The sequence below is a fragment of the Heterocephalus glaber genome, unplaced genomic scaffold (genome assembly GCF_053883595.1).
Source record: "Heterocephalus glaber isolate CG9 unplaced genomic scaffold, H.glaber_assembly_v1.0 deba00001481, whole genome shotgun sequence".
NCBI classification, from domain to species: Eukaryota; Metazoa; Chordata; class Mammalia; order Rodentia; family Bathyergidae; genus Heterocephalus; species Heterocephalus glaber.
In genome coordinates, this window is record NW_028258317.1 from 35,252,346 (window position 1) to 35,280,162 (window position 27,817).

The 27,817-nt window shown below is 39.6% G+C and overlaps 1 long non-coding RNA gene across 1 annotated transcript in view; it reads left to right on the forward strand.

Moving 5' to 3' along the window:
* Positions 1-26,879, forward strand: part of LOC147825902 (uncharacterized) — a 40,452-nt gene extending 13,573 nt beyond the window's left edge. Inside the window, exon 3 of the long non-coding RNA XR_015440060.1 lies at positions 1-26,879. This is a non-coding gene — a long non-coding RNA (uncharacterized LOC147825902).
* The last annotated feature ends 938 nt before the right edge of the window (positions 26,880-27,817 follow it).

Below are 27,817 nucleotides of genomic sequence, written 5' to 3' on the forward strand. Positions count from 1 at the left end.
GACTGGTTTATCAAGATTCATCCATGTTTGAGCACATATCAAAATCTTTCCTTTCTGAGGCTGGAGAGCACTGCGTGTGTATGTACCCCAGAGCGTATATGCACCACATTTGCTATGCATTCATCCACTGCTGGACTCATGGGCTGCTTCCACTTTGGGGAATAATGCTGCAATGAATATGAGTATACAAATGCCTCTTTGAGCTCCTGTTTTCAATTCTTTTGGGTATATGCCATCATAAAGTTATTGTAATTTTAAGGTTTTGTCTTTGTTTGTTTGGTTGTTTGTTTGTTTGAGACAGGGTCTCACTGTGTAGCCCAGGCTGGCCTCAAGCTCATGGCGATCCTCCTTCCTCAGCCTCCCAAGTGCTGCGATTAAAGTCATGCACTACCGTGCCTATCATGACTTTTTAAGTTTTTTGAGGAACTGCCTGTGTGAAACTATAACTCTACTGTAAGTGCTGTTGGAAACGTACAATGGTGTAACCACTCTGGAAAACAGCTTGGCAGTTTCCTCCTATGTTAATATTTGCATACCATATGGTCATCATTCTGCTTCTAGGTATTTACCCAAGAGATGAGAAACTGTATGTCCCTATGAAGGTTCAGAGCAGCTTTATCCTAACAGTCAAAAACCAGAATAAACCCAATATCTATCGATATCTGAATAAACAAATGGATAAACAAATGATGGCATATTCATAGAATGTAACTACTCAGCTTTATACAGCAGAAAATATTGGTACATGCTACAACATGGATGCCTCACAAAATAATTATGCTGAGTGAATGAAACCACAATTTTAAAAAGAGTATACATGGGCCAGGGATTTAGCTCAGTGGTTTCGCTGCCTGTGTCACAAGTTCAAGGTCCCGAGTTTGATCCCCAGTACCAAAAAAAGAGTATATGTGGTTCTGATTATATAAAGCTCTGATAAATGCAATCTAGTGTATGGTGATGGAAAGTAGAGCTGTGGATGAAGAGGCACGGTGAAGCAGAGGAGGGACTGTAATGACAGGCATGTTTATTATCGTGATGTGGGATAGTGTCATGGGTATCTACATAACATGTCAAAGCTTAAATTTTTTCACTTTAAGTATGGGCAGTTTATTTCATTCCAGTTGTGTTTCAGTAAAGCTGCTGAAGAATTTGTGGTCTCAAAAAATAACAAATGTGAAATAATTAAGCATTAAAATGTATATAAATGTACACGGAGTTAAAACATTTGGGTAAGAAGTACAAATGTGAATGTCATTTTAAAGTCTTCCTGTTTATGAAAACCGTGACAGGAACAATCCCCTTTCATTGGAGAGGGAATGGAGACTGGGCTGGGATGGTGGAGCAGAACATTCTCCTCAGAAGGACAGCTAAGAAAAATCCCATAACATACCCAAGGGTAACAGCTAATTGGAAAGAAGGAGGGTTTGAACTCAGATGGACACATGCTGAAGAGCAATCACTGACCCCCACAGCTCCACTTCCAGCCTCTCCAGCTCACCCTGCTTCCCAAGGCAGGCCTCAGGGCTGAAATGTTGGTCCCAGTTGACCACTGGTCTCCTGCTGGGTTTGGCCAACAGGAGCACCTGCAGGACCTGAGGAGGAGGAGGGCGGAACCTGCTCACAGTATCTCCCTGAGGCTGTGTCCTGCTGGGTGGTCCCTGAGCAGTCCCCCGCCTGGCAGGTTCTGATAGCCCCTCACCCTCCCCTTGCTGTTTAGGCCAGAGGTGTTTGCCCAGGTGTTAATAGCTCTGGGACCCTGCACTATCTCTTGTGGTTTCTTAAAATCTGCAGACTCTTTTGCAAACAGTCTTTTATTAAACTTTCCTCAAGTCACCTAAATTGAATATGCCATCTGTTTCCTGTCAGAACCAGGCCTGTCCAATCCAAACAGAAAATCATCTTTGCACAGCAGTTTGATGAGGAGGCACAGTTTTCACCCAACAAGGGCAAGATGAGTTTTGGTATGAGAATGTCTATATAGAACGGAGCAGGAAGCTAGGGGTGCAGTTAGTGGGATCATTCCAAAGCTACAGGATGTACAAGGAAAGCAGTGTTTTTCCTTGGTTTGAAAGCTTATTTGATGGATGCTTATAGATGCTTAGTGCCACAGATGGCTAACTTTCTCTGAAACTGATCCACCAATGCATTCCTCTTGTCCCACATCTGATTTTTAATGGTTACAGGCAAGGCTGTGTGTTAAAGATCAACACCATAGCACTACAATACCATTTAGAAAGATAATACAACTTCCTGCCACTGGTTTGCCATTGAACCTATGACAGCTCACCTATCCCTACTTATGTCCCTGGAAGCCTGTGGACCTCAAGGAAGTTATGCTGTGTTGTGTAGTGATTGATGAAGAATGGCCTGTGAGCCTCCTTCATTCATGCAGCAGTCAGTTCTTCTGGAGGTCACTGGTGAAGTGGATTTTCCCCCTTTAATTCCACGACTTTGCACTCACTCCTAGAATGTGGCCCTACAAGCAAGAAACACTCAAAGGTTTTTGGTACAAGGTAAATATAGTTTTCATCAGTACACACGAGAAAGTCCATGTGACCATTCAAAAAAGCTGGGGGATTTCTACATCTTGTGCTTAGAACTTCATCAACAAATATTAGCCCATGCCAAAAAACATGCATTGGCAGCGTGCTCCCCTGCTCCTGCCTTCCACCCGACACATTCTATGAGCAGGAATGTTCTATTTCTGCCCACTTCTCCAGGGCTCCCTCACAGCTGAGGAAACAGAGAGAACAAGCCTCCCCTCCATATTCTTTCCCCACCTCCTACCCTTGTGGAGCCCCTTAAGAAGGAACACAGACCTGGAAGTGGAAGCCCCCTCTTGCCTGTGAGATTTTACCTCCCAGGAAAGCACGGTCGCTAACAATGATCTGGTACCCAGACACTTTAAGCTCCACTGACATTTCCAACTGTTCAGCGTGTTTCTGACCACAAAGCCAAAGTTACTTTTAGGTAGCTTGAGCTTAAAGAGAAGTGAGAAGATCAAATACCTTTTGTTTCCAATAGTCTAACTACTCTAAACAGCAAGACCCTGGATCGGCGTGCTGAGGCACAGTCACAAGCCACAACTGTGGTTCTTAAACTGATGCCAGGAACTGAAAGGAAACACACACACACACACACACACACTCGCACTCGCAAGCACGCACAATGCCCTACAGTGTAGCAGCAGCTGCAGGAGTGGCTGCCTCTGGAGGAGACATTTGATTCAGGTTGTCTTTTATTCATAGGCTTGTATATCAGTTTTCCTTCCAGTATTTTCCTTGTGGAGAGCACATTCTGCATGCCTCCATATTTGCGTTTGTGTGTCCCACGCGAATCTATGAGTCTCTGAGTCTTTAATGATCTTCTCTGTCTATATTTGTCTAGTATCTTTCTCTGATTTTTGTAGAAATGACTCCATTGTTTCATTAGCAGGAAAATCTGGATCTGATCTTTGAAAGAAGGATTTGAACATAATGACTCTGCCTTTTAATGAAAAAGATTAACAATGCTTTGGACCTGAATAGTCCTTTATTTGTTTAAAATGAACCTTACATTTTGCTCTTTTAAGGAGAACATACAATACCAAGCCTTGCCCTGGATACGTACCATTCCAATCCCCTCGCCCATGTTCCAAATAAAGGTGGCATGACTATATGTTTGAAATAAGAAATAGTTCCAGTGTGCTATGGGTTTGTTTATAAAAATGAATGCTAGACATTTTCTTGGATCCTTGGGAGAAATGACATCCTATACTGATGCCCTTTCTGTAATCACAACACTAACCACTTCCAGCCCCTGGTTTTGTGTTGCAGCATTTTGATGATGTTTAGTTTTACACTTATTAGAGAACCATGTCCTGCTTGATTATCCTTCTTCCTGCATTGCTGGCAGAGCACATACCATCTTACTCCATACAAGATTACACACACTTCCACTGATTTTGCTGGCGGAGTGTCGGTGAGGCCGGTTGTTTGGCCAGGAATCCCAGTCGTCCTTTTCCTAATTTGGTACTATTGTCAGCCTGTCCCTGGCAACGCCATGACATCCCACCCTCTTCCCTGGTTGCTTACTAGAGTAGGAGACGTAAGCAACCTAGGCTTGTTTCTGAGGAAATGAAGCACAATCATTTATGCTGCTGCTGCACACGGACAAAAAAGGCCAAGACAAACAGTGACAGTGTGTGGAACACTGCTGACACATCCAAGACATTCTTCAGTTTGGGACTCCAGCCCTGAGAGATCCAAATTACAAGGGTGACTTCTCTCTCCTTTCCTTTCTCCTTCATTCCCTTATACCCCCATATTTACCAGTTATCAGTATGATCACTTTGGAAGGAAGATCTTTTAAATAAGATCTATTGAATAAATGGGAATTTAGCAATCACCTAATCCAGTGCTTTTTAAATTGTCCTGAAGATCCTCAAAAGCCCGAAAATGAACCCTAATGTTACTTCCTCCCCTTAGCTTCCTCTATTCTCCTCCTCCGTTGGGGAACGAGAGAAAATGGTGGGTTCCATATCCTTAAACCTCTTCAACTAGAATCGCTCTTCTTGGCTCTGCTACATACATTAAAGTTTCTTATAATAGTTTCTTTGCAAAAGGATTCTATACCTTTAAAAAGTTTGGGAACCACTAGGATTGGAGAGGGGAGTGTTCTCAAGATGCCAGTCAAGCAGGACCCATCCCTGCCCAGCTTCCAGCCCCATGGTTTTCCCACCACCTACTCTACTTCTCTGGGAAAATCTGACTGATCAAATACCACACTGCTCTGCTCCTATAGCACAGAAATCCCTCTTCTCCTATGTTTTGAACAGCTCTTGCCTTGCCAGCTGCCCAGTGAAGCAGTTGTTGTCACTGCTTTGGGGAGCATCAGGACGTGATAGCTAGTTTCCATCACCAGAGATTTGGCCCCAGATTATAAGAGAAGACACATTTAAAGCTAGACAAGCTTAAAGTTGGATAGCCAAGGGCAACTGTATGGACATGCTCTTGGATACCAATTAAAATGCTCCGACGCTGGACACCGGGACAGAGAACACCTCTTTTGACTCCAACTTTCTCTAAGTAGAGTCCAGGGACAAGATTTCACCACCACTCCTCCCTGGAGGAGGGGGCCAGGCTGGTGCAATTCCTCCTACCCCTCTTCCCTTCCTTCCTCCCAGCCTGGGATTTCTTGGTTACGTACACCACGGTGTGGCTTTTAGGTACAAACTGAAAGAAAGAGCTTTCTGGACTTGCCATGACTATTCACAGTGTGCCCATTGTCACCCCAAGTCCCCTCCCAGGTGGAAATGGACCTCTGAACATGGTGATGGCCATCATTTGCCTCCGAAGCAGTTCAGGCTTGCTCTGCTTGGGGTCTAGAGAGCCTGTGCTCAGCAAAAAAGCACTGGCCAGGCTGCAATGAGAAAGGCTGTGCTGCAGGGAAGGAGACCTTCTAGCTCTCCTCCATGCCTGTGGGAGGATTCTTCCAAGAGGGGAGACCTGGAAACACAAAAAAACCCAGGACTTAGCTCTTATCCTCTTCCCAAGAGGACCAGGAAAAATACTGCTCCAAAAGAGAACACAGAACTTTTCTCCATGGAAGGAAAATCCCACAGAAAGAAAAGAAAACAGAGCAGGAGATTTGGCCCAATAAGTGAGTCCCAAAATCCAAAGTCAAACCCTCACTGTCTGAGGCCCAGTGGGACGTATCTTGGTTCAAAGGCAAAAGGCAGGATGCTGATGCTGGGCCAAGGCAGGGTGCAGCCTCCAGATCCCTGAGAAAATGTCCTGTGGTAATTTTGCAAAGTGCAGGAGAATTCTGAGGTGATTATGCTATGTTGGTGGGGATACAACTTTGCCTGAATTATCTGTGGGAGGAGTTTTTAAGGGCAGGAGTACTTTAGAGTCACTTGTGAGCGCACTTAGCTACATCCCCATCCCTCTTTTGTTTTTTGAGACAGGGTCTCAATAAATTGCTCAGGCTGGGCTCAAACTTAGTGATCCTCCTGCCTCAGCCTCCTGAGTAACTGGAATTACAGGCATGTGCCGCCACTCCTGGCAGTAGCTGATTTGCTGGGTTTTTTCATTAAAATTGTTTCTTTCCGTGTTTGAATGGAGTAAGAGATGATTACAAACTGGGCTCCTATCCTCTCTTGGTCTTTTCATCTCTCACTTTGGAATTCTTCTCTTGGCTTTCTTCTTTGCCATAAATAACCTTCTTACCTTAACGCCCCATGTTAGAGCTGCCAAACTGGAGTTTAAGAGGTTTACAGCTCCCCTTATTTTCCATTTGGGGATCCTAAGATGATTCTTCAGATGAAAAGTTATATTCTTCATTCTTTCGTCTGGACAGAAATGAAGTTCGAGGCTCTGTTAATGGTCCCACAAAGTGGTTGGGCAGTGATTGGTTTCTCAGCATTCCTGGACAGGGAGATTCACAACCTTGTTCTTAATTCTCTCTCACGAGTGTGGTTAGGTCAGGTGACAGGACAGCCGCACTGCTGTCTCTCGGTTGCTCTCCTGCCATTCACAGCTACCAGGCATCCATTCCTTTGTTACCTGTCCTGCCACTGTGAGTCATCAAACTATCACACTTTGAAAGAAAATTGTATTTCCTAAAGATGTTAAATTGATTACAGGGCTTTTGTCTGGTCATTCTTTTCAGAAGCCTTATGTGTAGTTTCCATTCAAAATGCTCTTTAGCCTGTCATGCTGTCAGTATGGGGAAGGGTGAAGACGTGTGTTTGCATTTGTGTGTCAGCTCCTGACATTTGTATTTATTTGTACATATGTATTTTGTTTGTTCAAATAAATGTTTCATCAGGCATGGAGTACAGTAGGGAGCTTGGGGAAGGAGCTGGTATGATTCTAAAGCAAGTGAAATATTTCTCAATAAGATGTGGAATTTCAGGTTCTGGTTAATTGGAAATATGATCTAGAGGAGGAAGCGGCACATCAGGGAGCTAAGGTCTGTATTTATCTTTTAATGTTATTGTTGTATTACACAGTTTACAGCATAAATAATTGAAATGATAGTAATAACAATTTAGGGATCATTCAACTGTTGTGCGTGCTGTATTTAATTGATACTCACTTTTCTGAACTGTGCACAGATCCTTAAGCATTCCCTGCTTAATGAACACAGAGCAGTAAATTAAAAATGAAAGGTTTTTTCAAATGGATAAATTTTTCCTTGCTCACTACATTTAAAAATATCCTTCATTAATTTTTCATTAAAATCTCAACCAGCTGTCTTTAAAATAAACTTTTTTTTTTACTATTTTATAGTATTTGTTTTAAAACTACAAATTTAATATAGTATGATTTAGGGAAAAAACAAAATTTAAGGATATTAATGAAATCTAAACAGATTTAGTTTGTTGTGTTTATCTGAATATTTAGCTAGATACCCAAGATTGAAAAAAAAAACTAAAATATTAGGGTAATAATTTTCACAGTGGTCACTTCAGGATTAATATTCACATAGTCTGGAAGAGCTTCTCATTTCTGCATATATTATTACTCTTGGTTTAATAAATGAATTATTAGAGTGAAATGAGCTCCTTGAGGATATGCATAATAATGCATTCATCTTCATATCTCCAGTGTCTACGATATAGTAGATGTTCAAGAAACATTCATTAAATGACTTCGTGATCATCAGTTTGACCTTAAATATTCCTTTACCTTCTTTTTCTTTTAAGGAAAATTGGCAGAGGAACAAGGACCTAGAAATAGCTAAGCTTTATGAAATCTACTTTATTATACCAGGTACTTGACATCAATATCACTAGAGATTCTTTAAAAAGATCCACGTGGGGCTGGGGATTTAGCTCAGTGGTGCCACAGCCTTCAAGCTCAAGTTCCCGAGTTCAATCATCGGTACCAAAAATTTAAAAATAAATAAATAAATAAATAAGACCCACATGATCACTCTCTCTATTCCAATTTTGCATAGTGAAACTGATATTCAGAAAATGGAAAAGCTTATTAAATGATACACATAATATTGGATAAAGCAAAAATTTGAAACTAATTCTGTCTGATTCCAAAGTCTGTGGAGGTTTTTTCTACAGAGTCTCTAATAAATCCAACAAATATTCCTGACGCATACTGCATACCCAGGCACTGCCCTAGGCACCAGAAACAACAGGAGAAAAACAGTTTCTGACACTTTGGTGCTTACACACAGGGGAGAGGGTACAGAATACACAAAGTCACACCGCAAACTTGGTCCCTATCAATTCAAAAACTGAAATTATTTGAGTGTACCATAAAAACAGAATTAATCTGTTTGCTAAAACTCAGAAATTGTGAACTGCAGAAGTAGTATGGTCAAAGTAGGTGAACCACGGGACAAATCATAGTAGTCTGTGATTTCAGAGTGGTACAAAGAGTCAAATCCAAACAAGAGAGGGCTTTAGGGGCCATCTGAAGCCCTTGGTTTGCCCTAAGGCAGGAGAGAAGCAGAAGGGTGATACCTCTGGGTTACACTGAAGGATTTTAAAGCAGGGGACTAGGGAATGAGGAAGACTGGGTGAAGGTTCTTCTGTGAAAGACAGAACAGGGTCATGACAGGTGTTGTAGTGAGAAATGCTTGGACTCTGGGTATTTGTTGACAGATTGATTAAATGTGCAGTGCTTTTAGTTTCTGCAGTTATTCTATCTCCTCCTGGATCAAAATCATGTTATTTTTGCAATATTCTCATCTGTAAAAAGAAAATGATTTCAAGAGCAGACATTGAAGAGTCCTCAGCATCATGCCCACTACCTAGCCTGCATTCAATGAATACTATCTCCAGCAGCTGGCACGCAGAGGAGAGGGGCACCTGCAGCTCTGGGCGCGCACTGTCAGTGCAGTTGATGAGGATGCTGCAGGGGTCCAGGTACCTATGGGCTCAGAGGCTGGCAAGACCAGCCATGTCGAACTGTGCACTTCTTCAGGCTGGGGCTGGGTCCTGGAAGCAGGAGGGGAAGGGAAGGAGAAAGAAAAGGCCAGTGTCCAGAAAACAAAATTCCCAAGAAAGGCAAAGGATCTTCTCAGAAAATGGAGTCTATGTCACTGACTTCAAGCTCAACGTAAACAGTTTCCGTATCTTGAAAGAAAAGAAATTCTAAAATGTACCCAGTTGACTCTGGGAGAGAGATAGTTTCACATTAAGAGGTTTTAGGTGATTAATTTATAAAATTCCAGAAATGAAAGATGGGACAAAAAATTATAGGAGTATGGTGTCCCTTATAAATTTATTTTCTTTTTTTTTTTTTTAGTTTATTGGTACATTTTAGGTATACTTTATGATCACAATCATTTTGGGAATTTGTACCTGTACATGATATATTTTGATTCTTATTTTTCCCCCATTCCCTTGCCCCCTTTCAACTCCTCCACCCCTCCCTATTTACATAAGCTTTGTTTCCATTTTTTTCCTTCTTACCTTCAATTTTTTTTCTTTACCTTCTTTCCTTTCCCCTGCTCCCCCCTCTAGTTCCCCTTCCCTTTTGAGCATTTTCTTCCTATTTCACATTATCTATTTTACATTTTGGTTCTCATTTATACCTTCAGTTTCTCACACCAGAGAAACAATTCAGTATTTACGTGTGTGTCCTACTTATTTCATGTAAGAGTATTGCCTCAATGTGCATCCATTTAGCTATAAATGTCTTGAGTTTATCATTCTTTATGGCTGAGTAGTACTCCATTTTGTAAAAAAAAAAAAAGCCACATCTTCTTGATCCAGTCACCAGTTGATGGGCAATTGGGTTGTTTCCAAGATTCAGCTATTACAAACTGTGCCACTATAAACACAGGTACACATACATTGCTGTGGTGTGATGCTTTTAATTCTTTTGGGAAGATACCCAGCAGGGGAATAGCTGGGTCAAATGGAACCTCTAATCCTAGATTTTGTGGAATCTCCACACCCCTTATAAATTTAACTGTTTATAGAACACTTTTGCATGGATGGTTGAACCTGTCCTCAAAACAAGAACACTTTTCACTGAAGCTACTGGATTGTTTTTGGCAAAATATTTGCTCTCTTATTAGTACTTTGTGAAATTTCTTATTAGATAATAGAATATTCTTCTCCAATGATTGAAAATATAGATTGATAGAATTCTTAATTTTATTCTGATCCGTGTTAATTAATTTTGATAGTTAGATCTTTAAAATAGCCATGATGGTGCAGGCCTGTAATCCCAGCACTGGGGAGGTGGAGGTAGGACTGCTGCGAGTTTGAGGCCATCCTGAACTGCATAATGAGACCCTGTCTCAAAACAACAACAACAAAAGTAATCAATCAATATGCATTTATTTTTTTAAATTGTTGGGTATGATGGTGCACGCCTGTGATCCTAGTGGTCTGGCAGGCTGGAGGATCACAAGTTCGAGCTCAGCCTGGGAAATTTAGGGAATTAGCAAGACTCTGTCTCAAAATAAAAATTTTTGAAAAGAATGGGGATAAAGCTCAGTGTGAAGGCCCTGGTTCAATGCCCGTTACCATAAGGTATAAATAAAATTAATATATGCTCACACTAAATGATCAAACAATTATATAAGAAAATAACTGTGAAATTTAAGCATCTCCTTTGCCTAACCTGAAATCCTTGATAGTCCTCTCTCCAGAGTTACTGTCTATCAATAGTTCTTTGTGCGTCCCACAGGAATGTTCTACATATACACAAACATACATAAATGTAAATTTTTTACCTTACCTACTGATTCACTTAAGATTATCAGGCAAGGGCCAGAGATTTAGCTCAGTGGTTTTGCCACCTGCTGCACAAGCACAAGGACATGAGTTCGATCCCTGGTACCAAAAAAACCCCAAAAAACAACAAAAAAAATAGATTATCAGGCAAATATTACATGTATGATTTGAGCAATTATGATGGCAAAGAGGGATACTGGAATGGCCATTTATTTAGTACATTTTTTGGGGGGGTACTGGGGATTGAACTCGGGTCCTTGCGCTCACGCAGCGGGCGGCGAAACCACTGAGCTAAATCCCCGGCCCTATTTAGTACATATTTTCATGTTGTAATGCCCTTTATTTTGTTTCACAATTTTGTACCCATAAGAACTCAAATGACATATATACAGGTAATGAGAGATTAAAGAGAATGCTCTCTGCTCCTGGTCATATGGAGTTAACGATCTGTTTAATGGCGACACAAATTCCTACTTTCCATTGTGAGATATTTCATCATTCAAGCAGTCAGTGCCTTAACTATGGGCAGGAAAGATACTTATAGTTTTGGCAAGTACAAACTATGCTAAAATGAGCATTCATATATATTTGTATACAGGGCAAGCACAGTAGAGTTTTTACTAGTGGAGTTGCCAAGTCAAAGGACACTAGTGTATTTTACATTTTTATAGATTCCAACAAATCACCCTTTAAAATGTTTTCCCCAGTTTATGCACTCACCCACAATGGATGAAAGGGTTTATTATTCACACCCTTGCCAAAACTGCATATATCAAAAGCTGGTAAAATTTTCCAATCTAATAGTTGATAAATAAATTTTGTTGTTTTGATTCCCCTTTATTGAATTATAAATGATGTTAAACCTGTTTTCTTCCATTTTTTCTCTTCCAGCATTTGTATTAATCTTTCTATAAAATTCCTAGGCATGTTCTTGATCTATTTTTATAACTGAATCCTTCATCTTTCTCATATTCATTTATAAGATGTTTTTGCATGTTTAGAAATAAACCTTTGTTATGTAGGATGCACTCATTTGTTCTCAGTTTATCATTTGTCTTTGATTGTGGGGGCATCATCATATAAATGTCAATGTTTTTTCAGTGCTGGGGATCAAATCCAAGGCTTCATTCATTCTAGGCAAGTCTCTGCCACTGAGCTACACACCCAGCCCAACATTAAATTTTTATATGGTCAATTTTAGCAGCCTTTTTTTATGGCTTCTGGATTTTGTGTCACATTTAAGAAAGACCTTCACTGTAAAAAAATTTTTTAAATTCCAATATACTTTCTTCTAGAACTGCTTTATATCCTGTTCTGAAGCACCATAAATAGACTAGTGTGCGAGATCTTTAAAAATAACAGTTTTTTGTATCACTTGTAGGTTTGGTCATAACCTTAAAACTAGAGTGGATCTTCACTGTGTTCCTACATCCCAGATAAGTATAATAAACTGTGTAAACACCACTGATGCACCTTCCTCTGGTAACATGGAGAACACGTGCCCACTAAACTTGTCTGATTACAAATTAAGACTGAAGGAATGTGGGAAGGGTTTTGTGTATACAAGTCACCAGATGTTTTATAACGATACTGTTAATATGAGCCTAGGATTAGACTAGAACCAGTGTTACAGGTCAAGACTGAGGCGCACTGACCAAGCTATGCAGTTTGTGCAGTGCCTGCTGACACAATACATAAATATCCAGATTTATTACTCTCTGTCTCCAGCACTGAATTTGCCCACAGATTTATGAAATGGAAAACATGAAATTGAGATTTGTAAATATTTGAAGTTTACTTCTGAGATCTAAAAAGGCAGTAGGAAGACTAGTAATAAATCCAAAATAGAGGTTGGGGAATGTAGTAAGATTGCAATTATAGGAATATAACTTAAGGAAGGAATCACAAACAATAAAATTTAATAATTTCACCCTTGGTTCATAAAATGGCAAGCTCCAACTGTCATAAATTATTAGCCAAAGGAAAAACTAGAGGTAAGTGAATACAGATTGTCGCGAAGGAAATTGTTGGTAGACTTGGCAGTTCAAGTTAGAGTTACTAATTCTTCAGACAGGATGACGCTCCTTGTAATTCAGGAAAGGTGAAAAGGCACTAAGAAGGTTTAACAGTATGCATACTATTCAGTATCCTTTGCCCTACCTATAGCTAATGACATTGTAGAGCCCCTAAACCTGATCATTTCTGAAGCTTGATCTTTTTTTTTTTTCAGTTTTTATTGTCAGGAATCTAGTTCCTCAAAGAATTAATTTCATATAGCTTTCTGGTTGTGGATTTGGGTCAATTTTCAGGACTAATATCAGGTTTTAAGAATGATGGTTAGAATAGTGAGGGGACTCTGATCCTCAGAGCCCAACAAAGTTAATATGGAAGATCTACTTTGTGAGTTAGTAGCTGTGTAATCTTGGAAATTATTTTATTTCCCTGTACTTTGATTTCTTCATCTTTAAAATGGGACTATTAATAACTTCCAGTGGCCGATCTCCTTTTATACCCAACTCCACCACTGTCTTCTTCACTGACAAGCCAGGGCACTTCTGGCTGGTTCTGGCCCTTTCTCAGATTTGTGAAAATGCAACCCAATAAGCAGAAAAACTGCAAAACACTAGCCCTTCCTCTCAACCCACACAGCTGGGACACACAGCTTGATATGTGGGCCACAGGGGCTAGATTCCAGGCTCTGCTGGGTTCGTAGGTGCAGAAAGACCCTTAGTGGGACCCAGGTTATGTTTAGTTCCTGGGAGGAGATTCCTTTACCTCGAGGAAGGTGGGTCCAGTGTGTAGCATAGGAAAAGCAAGTCGAGATGAGGAAGTTGAGATCAGATGAGGTAAAAAGAAGGAAAAAGCTAAGTAGCTTCCTTGATAAGGGAAAGCCTAAGGGCAGAAAAGTTTCATCTTGGTTACCAGCTTGCAATCGTGCATCATGACACATTGCTTTAGGCTGTTGGGTCATTACACACTGTGGGCGGAAGCCCCAGTGACATGACCTCAGCCCCTGACACCAGTGGGGCACTGACCAGTGCCAAAACACTCCTACATCCGGGCTTTTATGTGAGGAACATACTCTATTTGTTTAAACCATGATGAATTGGAGATTGATAAAGGACCATAAGGACCCTTATAATGAGACCACGTGGTTCTTTCAAATGAGATGGTGTATTAGCCCTCTTTGGGACATGGAAAGAAATGCAAGATCAGATTACTGCCATGATGATAGTAGTAATGATCTTGATCATATTAACCACAATAATGGAAAGAGTTTGGGATTGAGATAAAACCACCTCAGTTTGAATTTCTATGATTGTGTCTTGAGAAAATCCCCTATTTAAAGATCCAATTTACAAAAAAGAGATGATGTTGATGATGATGATGATGCTAAAGAGCTAATAATAATAATAATACTTCTCTCACAGGGTAAGTATGAGGACCCAAAGGGAAGGTAGTGACAAGCATTGTAGAAACTGTGACATGTGATACAGAGGTTAATTGTTATTGTTGTAGTGTCTTACCCATCAGTTCCAAAGACAGGATAAAAATTGCCCTCAAATTAGAGATTAAGCAATAATAAAGGACTGATTCTGATTTTAGACAAGGATATTAAGTTATAAGAATTAAAAATAATGTTCAATCTGTTTTAGCCATAAACTGATCTCATCTTCATATGTGGTAACCTAGAAAAAAGGAATAAAATCACCTATTAGAGTGAAAAAGATGAGTTATTCCCCCAACCTCAAAAAGTTCAGTGCACTATTAAGGAAGCCTGACAATGAGAAAGAATGAGAAATTTTAAATAGGAAGGTGACCCATCAGAGAAAAGATTAAAGTCAGGCATTTTAGAAGGAGTAAGTTGTCTCATGTATTCAGCATAAGAAAGAGGGTGAATTACAGTTAGAAATCCCTTTTCAGTACTTTCTGGCTCCAACTTTGGTGGGCACTTCCAGTAGAAACAAGTGAGTTTTGTGCTCCAAACAAATAGGACTGATACTTGCTTACACCCCAACCAGTAAGGGGTACTATTTAGTGGGTCTGCCTGTTTTCAATATCATCCCTAAACATTAAAACAATAGTACAAAATACATGTAAGACTATAATAATTATGTATCTAATATTATGTGTCTTATATTTCAGCTCTTGCAACTCTACACTAAGGCATTAATAAAACTTTTAGCAAAGAATTATTAAGAAAGTGTCTCTCTCCATCTTTGATTTGGTATAAGTTTTTATTTTGTCATTCTGGTTCCAAGTAGTTCAATAGCTCTGTGTCTCAAAATGTTCCAAATCCCACATGGATCTGGTTATTTCTTTGTAACACAGTAGAACCATGAATTACTGTGAAATCTCTGACTGTTACTAAATATTCATATTTTTAAAATAAACTTCATAAAGTGAAAATGTTTGGTTTTAGCCCTATCCTGATTTGCATGTTGGCGATTTATGTCTTGGAGATCATGTGAATTACAGAATGTGTCACACAGAACACCCTCTCACGGCATCCCAAAAACTCTTCCTGGTCTCGGCTAGATGGAAGTTTGTTTATGATCAGCTCTGGAAAGTAACCCATGTCTGGGTAAGAATTATATCAGATACTCTTTGCCCATTAATCAAAAAGCAATTATTCTCTGGTTAATTTCTGAGCTCTATTTCTACCCCCACTAGGAGTCTGCTGTTTAATCATTTTATGCTCATTTCAATGTAGGCAGCACAAGCAGATGCAAAGCACTATTAAGGAGCTGAACATTTAATTCTAAGAAGACTGTCCAACTGCTCACCTGTCTGTTAACCCTAGTCTGTCCGGGAACATACAGAGCTGCTTAGCTACATATAACCCTGTTTACAGTGACTGAGCTAGAAAGATGTTCAGCCCTCTTTTCAGTAGCAGCCCAGAGGCCGGTGGGCAGTCCTGGGCTGGGAGCAGCTCTGCATCCTCAGCTTTTCCTCCCCCTTACGGTGGTCAGCATGGTTCTCCCCATCTCAGTCCCTGCAATGACCTAGATAAATGCAAGACTTGTAGATAGCTCCCTTCATTCCTCCAGTCCACCCTTTGGCTAAAATGTAGTCTCACTCGGGTAAAGGGAGGTGGGTGAATGCTGTGGAGTGGGCAGCTCGCCAGTGTGACCAGCTGAGTCTACTATTCTGGAAGGCGGTGAAAATGGACACAGAGAAATCACATCATTTAGGTGCGTTAGAATGGGACTTCTCAAGCTTTAACCTGGAGACCTTGCTGAAATGCAGATTCTGGCTCGGTAGGTCTGGGTCGGACTGAGACACTGCATTTCTAACCAGCTTCCAGATGGTGCCAAAGCTACTGGTCTAGGCACCACACTTGGAGCAGCAAGGAACTAGAAGACTTGATTCCAAGGAACAGATTTCTGTAGAGCACCCTAATGAATCATCTACTATTAGAAAGGTCATGAATAATTAAGGTAACTGTAGGTGTCTCAATTCTCCCTTGAAAAGAGTCTCCATTTATCTTTGCATGGATGCTCCATTCTTCTCTAATACCAAACTAGAAAATTTGCTCTATATCCTCTCATTAAAAATCTGACAGAGGGCCAGGGATTTAGCTTAGCAGCACAGCGCCTGCCTGGCAAGCTCGAGGTCCTGAGTTCAATCCCCTGTACAAAAAAAAAAAAAAGCTGACAGAATTTATAATTTGATAGATTTATAACCTGATATATTGGCATAAAAGAATTGCAATTACTAAACTCACTATTTTCTACTTATAGAAGTAATAGATGCATACATTTATACTGAAGAATGTAAAGAAATAGGGTACAGAAATACTGTAAATACATGTATACATTGCCAAATGATCTTTGACAACAGCCAAGAATACACAATGGTAAAAGATAGTCTCTTCAACGAATGGTATTGGGAAAGTGGATATCCACATGAAAATCAATACAAAAATCAACTCAAGCAGGATTAAAGATTTAAACATAAGACCCAAAACCATGAAACTCCTAGTAGAAAATGTAGGAAAAAAGCTTTATAGTATTGGTCTTGGCAATGATGTGATGGATATGACAACAAAACACAAATAACAAAACTAAAAATAAACTCATGGCACTTCATCAAACTAAGAAACTTCAGCACAACTAAGAAAACAATCAAAAGACTGAAAAAGCAACCTATAGAATGGGAGGAAATATTTGCACACCATACCTCTAATAAGGGAGAAATATATAAAAGATATAAGGAACCCGTAAATCTAAATAACACAAAGACTAATAATCTGATTAGAAAATGGGATAAGTTCAAGTTTGATCTCCAGTACCAAAAAGAAAGAAAGAAAGAAAGAAAGAAAGAAAGAAAGAAAGAAAGAAAATGGGAATAATTACTTAGACATTTCTCAAATGAAAACATACAAATGGCTAACAGGCATGTGAAAAAATTTTCAACATTACTAATTGTAATGAAAATGCAAATCAAAACCACAGTGAGCTATCACTTTACACCTGTTAGGATGGTTCTTATACAGCAGACAAAGAAAGCACAAAAGACAACCAACCATTGGTAAGGATGTAGAGAAATTAAAGCCTTGCATACTGTTGATGGAAATACAAAATGGTGCATACATGATGGAAGACAGTAGTCCAGCTCTCCAAAACACTAAAAATAGAACTACAGAAGTCCCACTACCAGCATGTACCCAAAATAATTAACATCAGGATTTTGAAGAGATAATAGCACATTTATGTTCCATTGCAACATTATTTACAGCAGCTAAGATGCAGAAACAAACTCAATATCCATCCACAGGTGACGAATAGAGAAAAGTGTAATATATGCTACAACAGAATACTTACTATTCAGTCTAAAAGAAGAAGGAAATTCTGCAACATGCGGCAGCATAGGTGGACCCTGAGGACATTATGCTAGTGAAATAAGTCAGACACAAAAAGACAAATACTGTACTATATTATTCCCCTTATGAAACATCTCAAGTAGTCAAATTCATAAAGCTAAAGACTGGAATAGTGATTACCAGAGGCTGAAGAGATGGGAAATGGGGAGTTTCCAATTAACAGGCACAATTTAGTTAAGTAGCTAGGTGTGGTGGCATATACTTATTATTCAAGTACTTGGGAAACTAAGGCAGGAGGGTCTCACGTACAAGACCAGTCTGGGCAACTTAGTTAGATTCTGTCTCAAAATTTAAAATAAACAGGGTGGAGAATGTAGCTCAGTGGTAGAGCAGTCCTTAGTTCAATCCCTAGTACTCCAAAATACTCAGGTAAGTAATATCAATAAGCTCTAGACATCTGCTATAAGTCATTACACAAATAGTTAATAATGCTATATTATACACTTAAAATTTTAAAGGGTAGATGTCCTGGATAGTGCTAGTATCACAATTAAATGAAAAATAACTTATTGAAATTTTTAACACATAGGAAAGAAACTTATAATTTCAACTTTCACTGTTTTTTTCAGGGTGTCCAGACCCTAGTCACACTTATTTCAGCTTCTAGAGAACTCCAGTCTCTATGAATGGCTTCCTCTTTCTTTTGGATCATTCCTGTGCCCTGCAAGAAGGAAGTGTACAAGCACAGGATTGGGTGCAGCTGTTTTAAATTAACCCCTTCAGCTGTGCTCCAGACAAATGACCCAATGTTGCTGGGCTAACTGATGGTTCCTACGGACTCACACAAATTTACAACATGCCAATACACTTAGCAAAGTTAACCCCTCTTCCACCAGCACTGCCAGAGAAACCACTGCCTGTATCCCACTCATAAAACTCAGACAACTCACCAAGTCCGAATGTTACTTGGGAGAGCTGAGGTTTCACAAAGGGAAATTAGGGTTTTGATAGATCCTTTCTCTCTTCGGGGTGGGAGTCAGACAAGCTGAGCAAGACAGGGTAGAGTCCCTTGGGACTCTGTGACCTGTGGAGAGGACACCTCACACATGGTCATGTGATGAAGCTGAAGGACAGGGAACGTGGAGATGGGTGGCTAAAACCAGGGCATCAGCCAAAGGGCCACACCCGAATGCAGGAATCCAACTGTAGAAAGGATACTGGAGGCCAGGAAGGAAAGAATGCTGGAGAAAGTAGTGAAATGAGCCAGAAACAGCCAGAAGAAAATCCAGAAATCCAGATGGGATTTGCCACACCTCCCTGTTCTCCACCCACCCCTGGACTTTTGTATTTCTTTTCCCCACTTGAAAGAGTATGGAAGACTGAAGGAAGGGACAAAGGAGAATGGACTCTTCCTTGAAGTGAAGAGATAGATAAGCCTAGGTGTTATTTTGCATATGTGGGTTTACTTCCATTACTCCTGGGTTCAGCTGGCCTGGATCTGTGACTGTTCTTTACTCATTCTGCAAATAATCACTGAGTAGATGCGAGGAGCACAAATATGAGTTACACACACCCCCTGCCCTCAAAGCCTTTATGTTCTTGTTAGGGCTAGGAAGAAGTCTCTGACACAATGCAAAACATGTGTCTCAAATTCTGAATGAGGTAATTGAGACCCACAGATGAGTAAGGCAAGAAATGTGCTTCAGAGGAATAAGGCATAGGAAAAGGAGAGAGTCAGGAACAAGAAGGGAGAGAGAAATAACACATGCTACGGAGTCAGTATGTATGGTCTGAAGGGCAGGGACAACAGCCAAAGATGGGTGACCAGGTGGCTGGGAAATCGTCAGAGGAAGGCTAACAGAGACTGTGTTCAAGGGGCTATCCGAACAGGGATTGTGAAACTGACAGTAATGAAAAAGCATTCTCAGTGTCCAGAAACACTGCTGCAGTTTGAGGGTAGCTATACAAAGCTCTATTAGGCCCGAGGTGAGACACTGGAGATGCTAAGGGTGTAGGGAAGGCAGGAGAGTCATGTGGGGACTCGACGAATCACAGGACTAAGAACTGGCGGGGAATCTTTGGCAAAACCAACCTGCCTCAACTCCCACAGCCAACTTGGTTTCCATTGGTTCCCTAAGAAAACCAGTTTACATTAAACACCTATTTTATACAAAGCTCTGTTCCAGCATGCATGAAACCATTGTCCCACGGAGAAGCAAGGATGGCTGAGAGCAGCTCCAGACACACTCTCGTGCTTGCTGGTATCACAGAGAGAAGAGGACATGTCTTTTTCCTGAGAGTTCCACCAAAAATGCCAGGCAGGACTCAGTTTGGCCCCTTGGTGCACAGGCCCTGAGCACCGGGTCTTGCAGGCTTTGCAGTTCTGAGTGTTAGGTCTGGGGCCAAAGCACTGCCCAGGAGCAGGATGGATTTTGAATACACTTTTCTTACTGCCATCCAATTTGTTTTGGAGACACTGGAGCAAGGCCTACACTGAGAATTTTAGGCCTGGCTGGTGGGGTGGGGACAACTGACTGCAAAGAAAAGCAGTTTGAGGGTCTTGAGCACTAGAGGAAAGATCTGCAGAGAAAGTAGCAGAAAGGGGCTGGTTCTAGGATTCTGCTGATTCCACAATCTTCTTTCTGGCTTTGTTGCTCCAAGAGGAGACCTTCTGTGTGAATACAAAAGCACAGTATGGATAACATATTTGCAGAAAATACAGTTCATCCACCAGTGGGTTTTACACAGCTTACCTCTTCATCCCTATCCATTTCCTAACTGGGTTCCAGTGACAACGTAAATCACAGGAATTAATTCTTTAGTACAGTCATCTTAAATACTAAGTAAAGGAACACATATGTTATATGTATACATAACATATATGTTCATATATGATGTACATGTAAAGAAGTACATCTATATAAGGCTATGCAGAGCAGACAGAAGATCTACTTTGAAAAACAAATAGAGTGGACCCTTGACTTACAAACTCAATTCGTTCCCAAGGGTTAGTTGTTACTCAAATTGGTCAATTGCCTTCAAAGTCTCTCCTGTATAATTTTAGGCCACACTTTCTTCCAGGGAGATCTAAGTGTCCTTAGACACTGAGGATTTCTCAGTTAACCCCACACAGGAAAGGTTGTTGTCATGTTCCTTCCAGAACTCTATAAGGTTAACTCTGTATCTGAGACTGTCTGAAAGCACAAGCATCTGGCATCTGGGTTGTAACTCAAGACTTTGGTCATAGGTTAAAACTAAAATTCTGGTTGTAACCCAAGTTTTTTGTATGTCGGGCCGGTGGTAACTTCAGGGTTACGGTACAACATATGTGTCAAGCCAAAGGTGTTTTGAGAACTAGAAGCAGGCCTGTGCCTTTGTCTAACTTGTTCATGATTTCAGATGATTTGACAAAGGACACATAGTCATGCAGCAGTAGAGCTACTACTAAAACTCACATCTGCCTCCACTCTCTGATTGGTTTCATTATATCATACTCTATCATCCAAATACTTGAGGCAGAAAATTGTCCCACCAGAGGTCATTCTGAGATGGCCCCTATGTTTGTTAAATTGTCCACATCGTGAGGGTTGATGTGGTTAGACCAGAGTTAATCCTGGATGCCTATGATCGCTACAATGAATATCTGAAAAAAGAAATCAACCCAGATTTGTTTAGCCCATTAAACCAAACCTGGGCTTGATTTTGTTGTTATTGTTGTTTGCTATTTCATGGAATTTCTTTCATTTATCCCGGATTCCGAAAACCCAATCCTTTTTTGCAAATGATCCTATAGGTCAAGGATTACTAGGATTGAATGTCAGTAGACAGAGAAACAGTCACTGCCGTTGATGGTCAAGAGACCCTGTCGAAAGAGCTAAACATCTAACTAGGAAACTGTCGCAGTGGTGAAAAGAAGGCAGAGAGAAATCCCACTAGGGGATGCGGATCAAATAAAACCGAAGAGTATTTTATTCAGGCCTATTAAAATAGACAATTTAAAACAATACAGCTGTTCCTGCAGGGAAACCACTGAGCCACTTCGCACTTACATATGCAGAGCACAGAGCCCCTGTGGCACCTTTCAGACAGGCCCTTCCAAGGCTCTTGCAGCACATTTCCGGCATCTCTAGTGTGGCCTGGTCACAGGACTGCATGGACAGAGGCTACGCTCTCTGATGCCTGGGCCCAGCAAGGAAGTGTCACATTTGAGAAACGAGTTAGTAAAGTGCCCAAACACTCATTGTTACAGGCTTAATACAGTCAAGAGACTTCCTAGGAGGATGGCATTTAACAACTGTTACTTTAAGAAGGGTAAAGTAAGCCTCAATGCCTTGCACGATATTGCCAGCTGAGGGGCTGCCATTGAGCCTTCAGTTAGCACTTGGAAGGGGAAAGCATTGTTCACCACTACTACTGGGTAGTGCATTCACTCCACAAATGTCTCTTGGACTCTACTATCGGCCTGGCACTGTCCTAGGCTTGGGATAGAGAAAGCAGTGCCTTTGTTAAGCTTTCTTTCTACTTTGGGAAATGTGTAAGCTATCTATGTGTTGCTGCTTCCCCCATTCCAGGAGTGCCCTCACACCAAAGCAAGAGAAGTCTCTGTACTGCTTTCCATATCACACACACACACACACACACACACACACACACACAAACACACACCCCTGTTCAAGAGCTCAGGAGTGGGGCCAGAGACAGGGAGATAGCTCAGTGGCAGAGTGCTTGCCTGGCACATGTGAGGCCCTAGGCAAGTGGTAGCTCACTTATGGCATGTGTGCCACAGTGATGCTGTTTGCATCATTGAAAGCTCTAAAAGGTTCACCATCTCTGCCCCAGGTTAAATCTCCAGTTCCAGAAAAGAAAAAACCTGACTATTTATTTATGGAACAGTTTTCCACCTCTTTTTAGCCCAAAGAGTGCTATGTTCATTGTAATGTCTCAATTAATGAAAGATTGATAAAGGTGAATATGAAACATTGTTCTAGCAACATATTACATGGACAGATAGAACATTGTTATTACCTGATTCTATCTTTCTTTCTTTTTTGGTACCAGGGATCGAACTCGGGTCCTTGTGTTTGCGAGGCAGGCAATGGAACCGCTGAGCTAAATCCCCAGCCCTATCACCTGATTCTAAACAGATACATATTCAGAAGCATTATCTCAAAATTTGTACCCAATTTCAGTTATATAAAATTTTCCATTGTCACACAGATGCGCTGTAACAAGCCAGAGAGTGCAACTCACTAAAGACCATGTTAGTAAGAAAATCACAACAGCTGGTATTATTGAGAACATTAAGGATGCTTAGTGGAGAAATAATACCCAGATCAACTTTGAAGAGCATGAAACTGAGTCTCACTAGGGCAGTTCCATTCCTTCTACTTATCACTATTCAGAAATGAATGAATCAGAAAATTTTGCAAATGATTTACGATTTCTCTTATATCTAGAAGGGGAATATAATGTGTAAAAGGATGGACTCAAGAGACCATGTGGGTAAGTGTGAACGTGACAGATGAAAGGCAATTAGGAGAACAAACACCATCATACTGATGAAGCTCTGACCTTATACACACATCTGAAGGAGACCAGATACAGCTCATTGTCTGTTAAATAGTAATTTTCCATAATTCAAGAAACAGTCCCTACACAGCCCAGAAAACACATTGAATGGGTATGTATCTAGCTCACAGGACACCTTTCACTGAGAACTACCCTGGTCTAGCCACACCCTCAGGAGCTCTGTTACTGTCACAGATGGCTGCACTGTGGATGAACTGTGATGCCATCTTGGACACTTAATTACATTCACAGAGATTTGGAACAGGAATGAGATGGAGTGAATTCAGAAGCACTGTGTAAGCCTCTCCTACCAGTCCCCAGGCAGCCAGACACACTGACCCAGGGAAGGGCAAAGAAGCAGAGTTAGGGACGGGGAGCAGACACAGCTGCTGAAGGGCTGGGTGGTCCTCCAGGCTCGGCTTTCGGTCCCTGGCAACCAGCTGCCTTTGGGTTTCCTGAGATATTCCCACATCTTTCCAGTAAATTCCATTTACTGCTTGAGCAGCTAGTTTCTCTTTCTTCCAACCAAAACAACTTAGCTAGGAAATGGGAAGTGCTACACTCTGAGCACTTCTGTAATGCACTTGGAACCTTCCTGTGATGTGAAGTCTCAGGCTCCTGTTGCCAGTGAACTCTTCAGTGAGAGAAAGACGGAGCCATGGGCTTCGGAAATGGTTAGGCTTCAAAATAAATATGAAATCATTTTACCCCGGTTCTAAAATTGAAAAACAACAAAGTGAGGGGAAACTTGTATATGTCTAATAAATTCCTATAAAATCTAAGGGACTTTAAAATACACACACACCACAGGAATGGGATAAAATAGGTAAGGAACTAATCACAAGAACAAATAAGTCCAGAATTTTACCTTTTGTACCCCTTAGACTGGCAGTGTTTCTTGAAAAATTTGTACCACATCTTGCTCTAAGTTGGATGTGAATTCACTCACAAGAGATAATGTCACCGTGAATATTAAATCAGTTTGCAAGAGATGGTAAGGCGGTGACATGGAAGATAAGATCAGATACAAATCCAGCAAACTCTTAAAGAGAGAAAGGAGTGAGCCAGCAGGGCAATAAACAACACCAAAGTGAAAGGCAATAAAAGAAAAGAAGGAAAATAATATGTTCAAATGTAATGAAGCAAGATACCCTAACTAGTGCTTGGAATGCCATTTTAAGTAATATAATCTGAAATAAGAGTGACTTAAGAATATATTTAACTGGTTGCCTAAATCTGCACTGGAATCAACTTGTAAGGAATATATCTTGCATTGTGATGAGGTGTTCTCCCTACCACTAAAACAAAGAACAAAGAACAAGAACACTGCCCTGGATCTGGCAGGCTTCACACGAACTTTATTTCTAAGTGGACATCAGGGGACAAGTTGCAAGGCCTTTCATCAAGAGAGGGGCCTTCCTTGGCCAAGACAGTACACAGGAGGAGAAGGAACTCTAAGGTCAATAGACAAAATACCGAACTCAGATTTGCTACATTCTATAAATAGGGTCCACGTTTTATGTGTATATCAAGTATTTCAGTTCATCAGCAAATTCTTAGTATATAATCAAGATTAAAATTAAATAGTAATGGATGCATGAATTCATCAATATGAGAAATGAATCAGAATACTTGAGAAGGCCTGGGATGAAAATATTTTATTTATGACAACCATGATACACGAATCTACCAAGTATTTTTATTAGTATTCTTAATGATTAAAATCATAAGTACTTCATTACTTTTTTTTTTTTTAGTACCGAGGATCGAACTCGGGACCTTGTGCTTTCGAGGCAGGCGGCAGAACCACTGAGCTAAATCCATGGCCTATTACTTTTTGATAATTGCAACAGCAAAACAAACTAAGCTAGTTTGTGCCCAAGAAAAGCTACACTATAGGTGAAAAGACTCCAAACTACATTAGGCAGGCGTGGACGATAACCATTCACTGAAGACTAAAACACGCTGGACCTGGAAATATAATAGTCATTGTGGTTGAGAGTTACCTGAAGTTAACATAGAAAACCCATAAAATTTTAACTACACTAAGTAATAGATATAACCTTTTATTCTAAAGTATGAATACTGAGACTGAGAATAGTTATTTCATTGACATACTACTGAATGTTGTTTTTCAGTCATTAAGAAAAACACTAAACAAGTCATTAAGCAAATTCATTTAACACACGTTTATTGAGATCCTGCTGTGAAGAAAACTATACAACAGCTTATGCATTGCTTCTGGGACCATGAAATGGCACCCTCCTCCCCCTTGGGAAGGTGATTTAGCATTATGTGTAAAGGATCTTGCAAATATGTGGGTCTTTGACCCAATAATTCTACTTCCAGATAGATAATCTAAAGAAGTAATCAAATGGCTTCATGAAAGAAATCTACCAATTCAGAAAGAACTAACAGAAATTCTTTCTGAGTTCTTCCAAAAATTAGAAGAAAAGGTGATATTTCCCAATTTATTCTGTGAGGCCAGTATTGCCCTGATAGCAAAACCAGAGAAAGATATTAGAGAAAAAGGAAACTCCAGACTAGTATCTCTTAGTAGTATAAACACAAAATTTTTAAACAGAGTATTATCAAACTGAGCCCAACAATATATAAAAAGAATTATATTCCACAACCAAGTGGGTTTATTGCAGGAATCCAAGGTTGGTTTAATGTTTGAAAAAAAATTAATATATTATTAGAATAAAAATAAAGCTTTATGATCATCTCATTAGATGCATGTTAAAACATTTTACCCGTTTATGATAAAGAGCAATGAACTAAGAAGAGAATCCAATCTGATAAAGGCCATCTATGAAAAATGTACATCAATAAGTACTTCTGTATACTTGCAATAAGCAGTCCAAAAGAGAAATTAAGAAAAAATTCCATTTACATTAACATTAAAAAGAATAAAATATTTAAGAATAAATTACCCCAAAATTATAAAATTTATACTCTAAGAACAATAAAACAACAGTAGGGTGACCTAATAAGAAAAATAGTCTATGTTCATGGATTGGAAAACTTAATATTGTTAGGATGGCAATATTTTACCAAAATAATCTGATAGGTGTGATTCAAAACCACACCTATCATAATAGCAGCTGACTTCTTTGTAGAAATTGACAAGCTGATCCTGAAATTCACTGGAAAATGCAAGTGATCAAAATCCAAAATAGCCAAAAAATGATCTTGAAGAAAAGAAAAACAGAGTTGAAGGGGTCACTTTGTGTGTGTGTGTGCGTGTGTGTGTGTGTTCCTGGGTAGGCACCCTTTATGATTTTAAAGCTTATTACAAATAACAATAATGAAGATGATGTAGTACTGGCAGAGGGTAAAGAATGAGATAGAATGGAGAGCCCAGAAATAAACCCATGTAGCAATGGCAAATTGGTTTTAGATGAGAATGCTAAGACCCTTCAATAAAGAAAGAGAAGTCTTTTCAACAAATGATACTAAATTCATATGCAAAAAAATGAACCTGACCTTCCTGCCTAAAACTACATGCAAAAATTAACCCAAAGTGGATCAAAGTTCTAAAAGTCAGATAAAAAATTATAAAAATCTTATAACTACTTCAAGGAACATTATTAAGAAAGTACAAAGACGATTCATAGATGGAAGAAAATATTTGCAACCTGTATAGTTGATAATAGACTTAAATGTGAAATATATAAAGAACTTTTACAACTCAATAATAAACAGACATGTTTACCAGTTTTAAAATGGACAAAGCATCTAAATAGACATTTCTCCAAAAGATATATATAAAGGGCCAAGAAATAATCAGAGAAGTAAAAAACTTATGTATAAGAAATATATATTTGTGTATATATATTTGTGTATATATATATATTTGTGTATATATATATATATATATATATATATATATGTATCTCACTACAGCAATATTTACCTAATGGCCAAAGAAGCAATACAGATGTCTAAAAATAGGGAAGTATTTACATGAATCATATTATATCCAAACATTGAATATGGTACCGTCATTATAAAGACTTATGGAAAGGCAGTATAGAGAAATGACCAAGCCCAGGAGTCCCGGAGATAGACTGCTTATAAATGAATCCCAGTTCTACCAGTTACCAGAGTCATGCCCGTGGGCAAATTACTTAACATCTCTAAATTTCAGTTTCTTTATCTGTAGGTTTTTGATAAGATTAAAGGGAATTATTCATGTGAATTGCTTAGCACATTGCATAGCATATAATGAATATTAAATAACTGTTTGAAAAAATGAATCCAGGAGCCAGGGATTTAGCACAGTGGCACCACACCTGCCTCGCAAGTGCAAGGTTCTGAGTTCGATCTCTGATACCAAAAAAAAAAAAAAATGAATACAGTGCACATTTATTAAAATGCTGACATCCTTAAAACATAGTATCACATAAAAAAAGATAAAATCTACATAAAGTATTCAACAAATTTAATGAAAGATTAGGTAGATATGTTGGTAGATGAATGTGTAAAATGAATAAATGATGAATGTAGAAGTACCATAATGTAATATTATATTATTCCTTTCCTTTTTTTTTTTAAAGAGGAACAGGTCAATTAGTTTATTATTCATATATTATATCTTTCCTATATTTTTCTTCTTTGAGAATTCTTAATATGTTCTTATTTTTTGTTTCACCTGGGTTTTCTAAGAGGAGTTCATATTACTGAAAACATTCATGGACCCCAGAAAAACTAGGCTATATTAG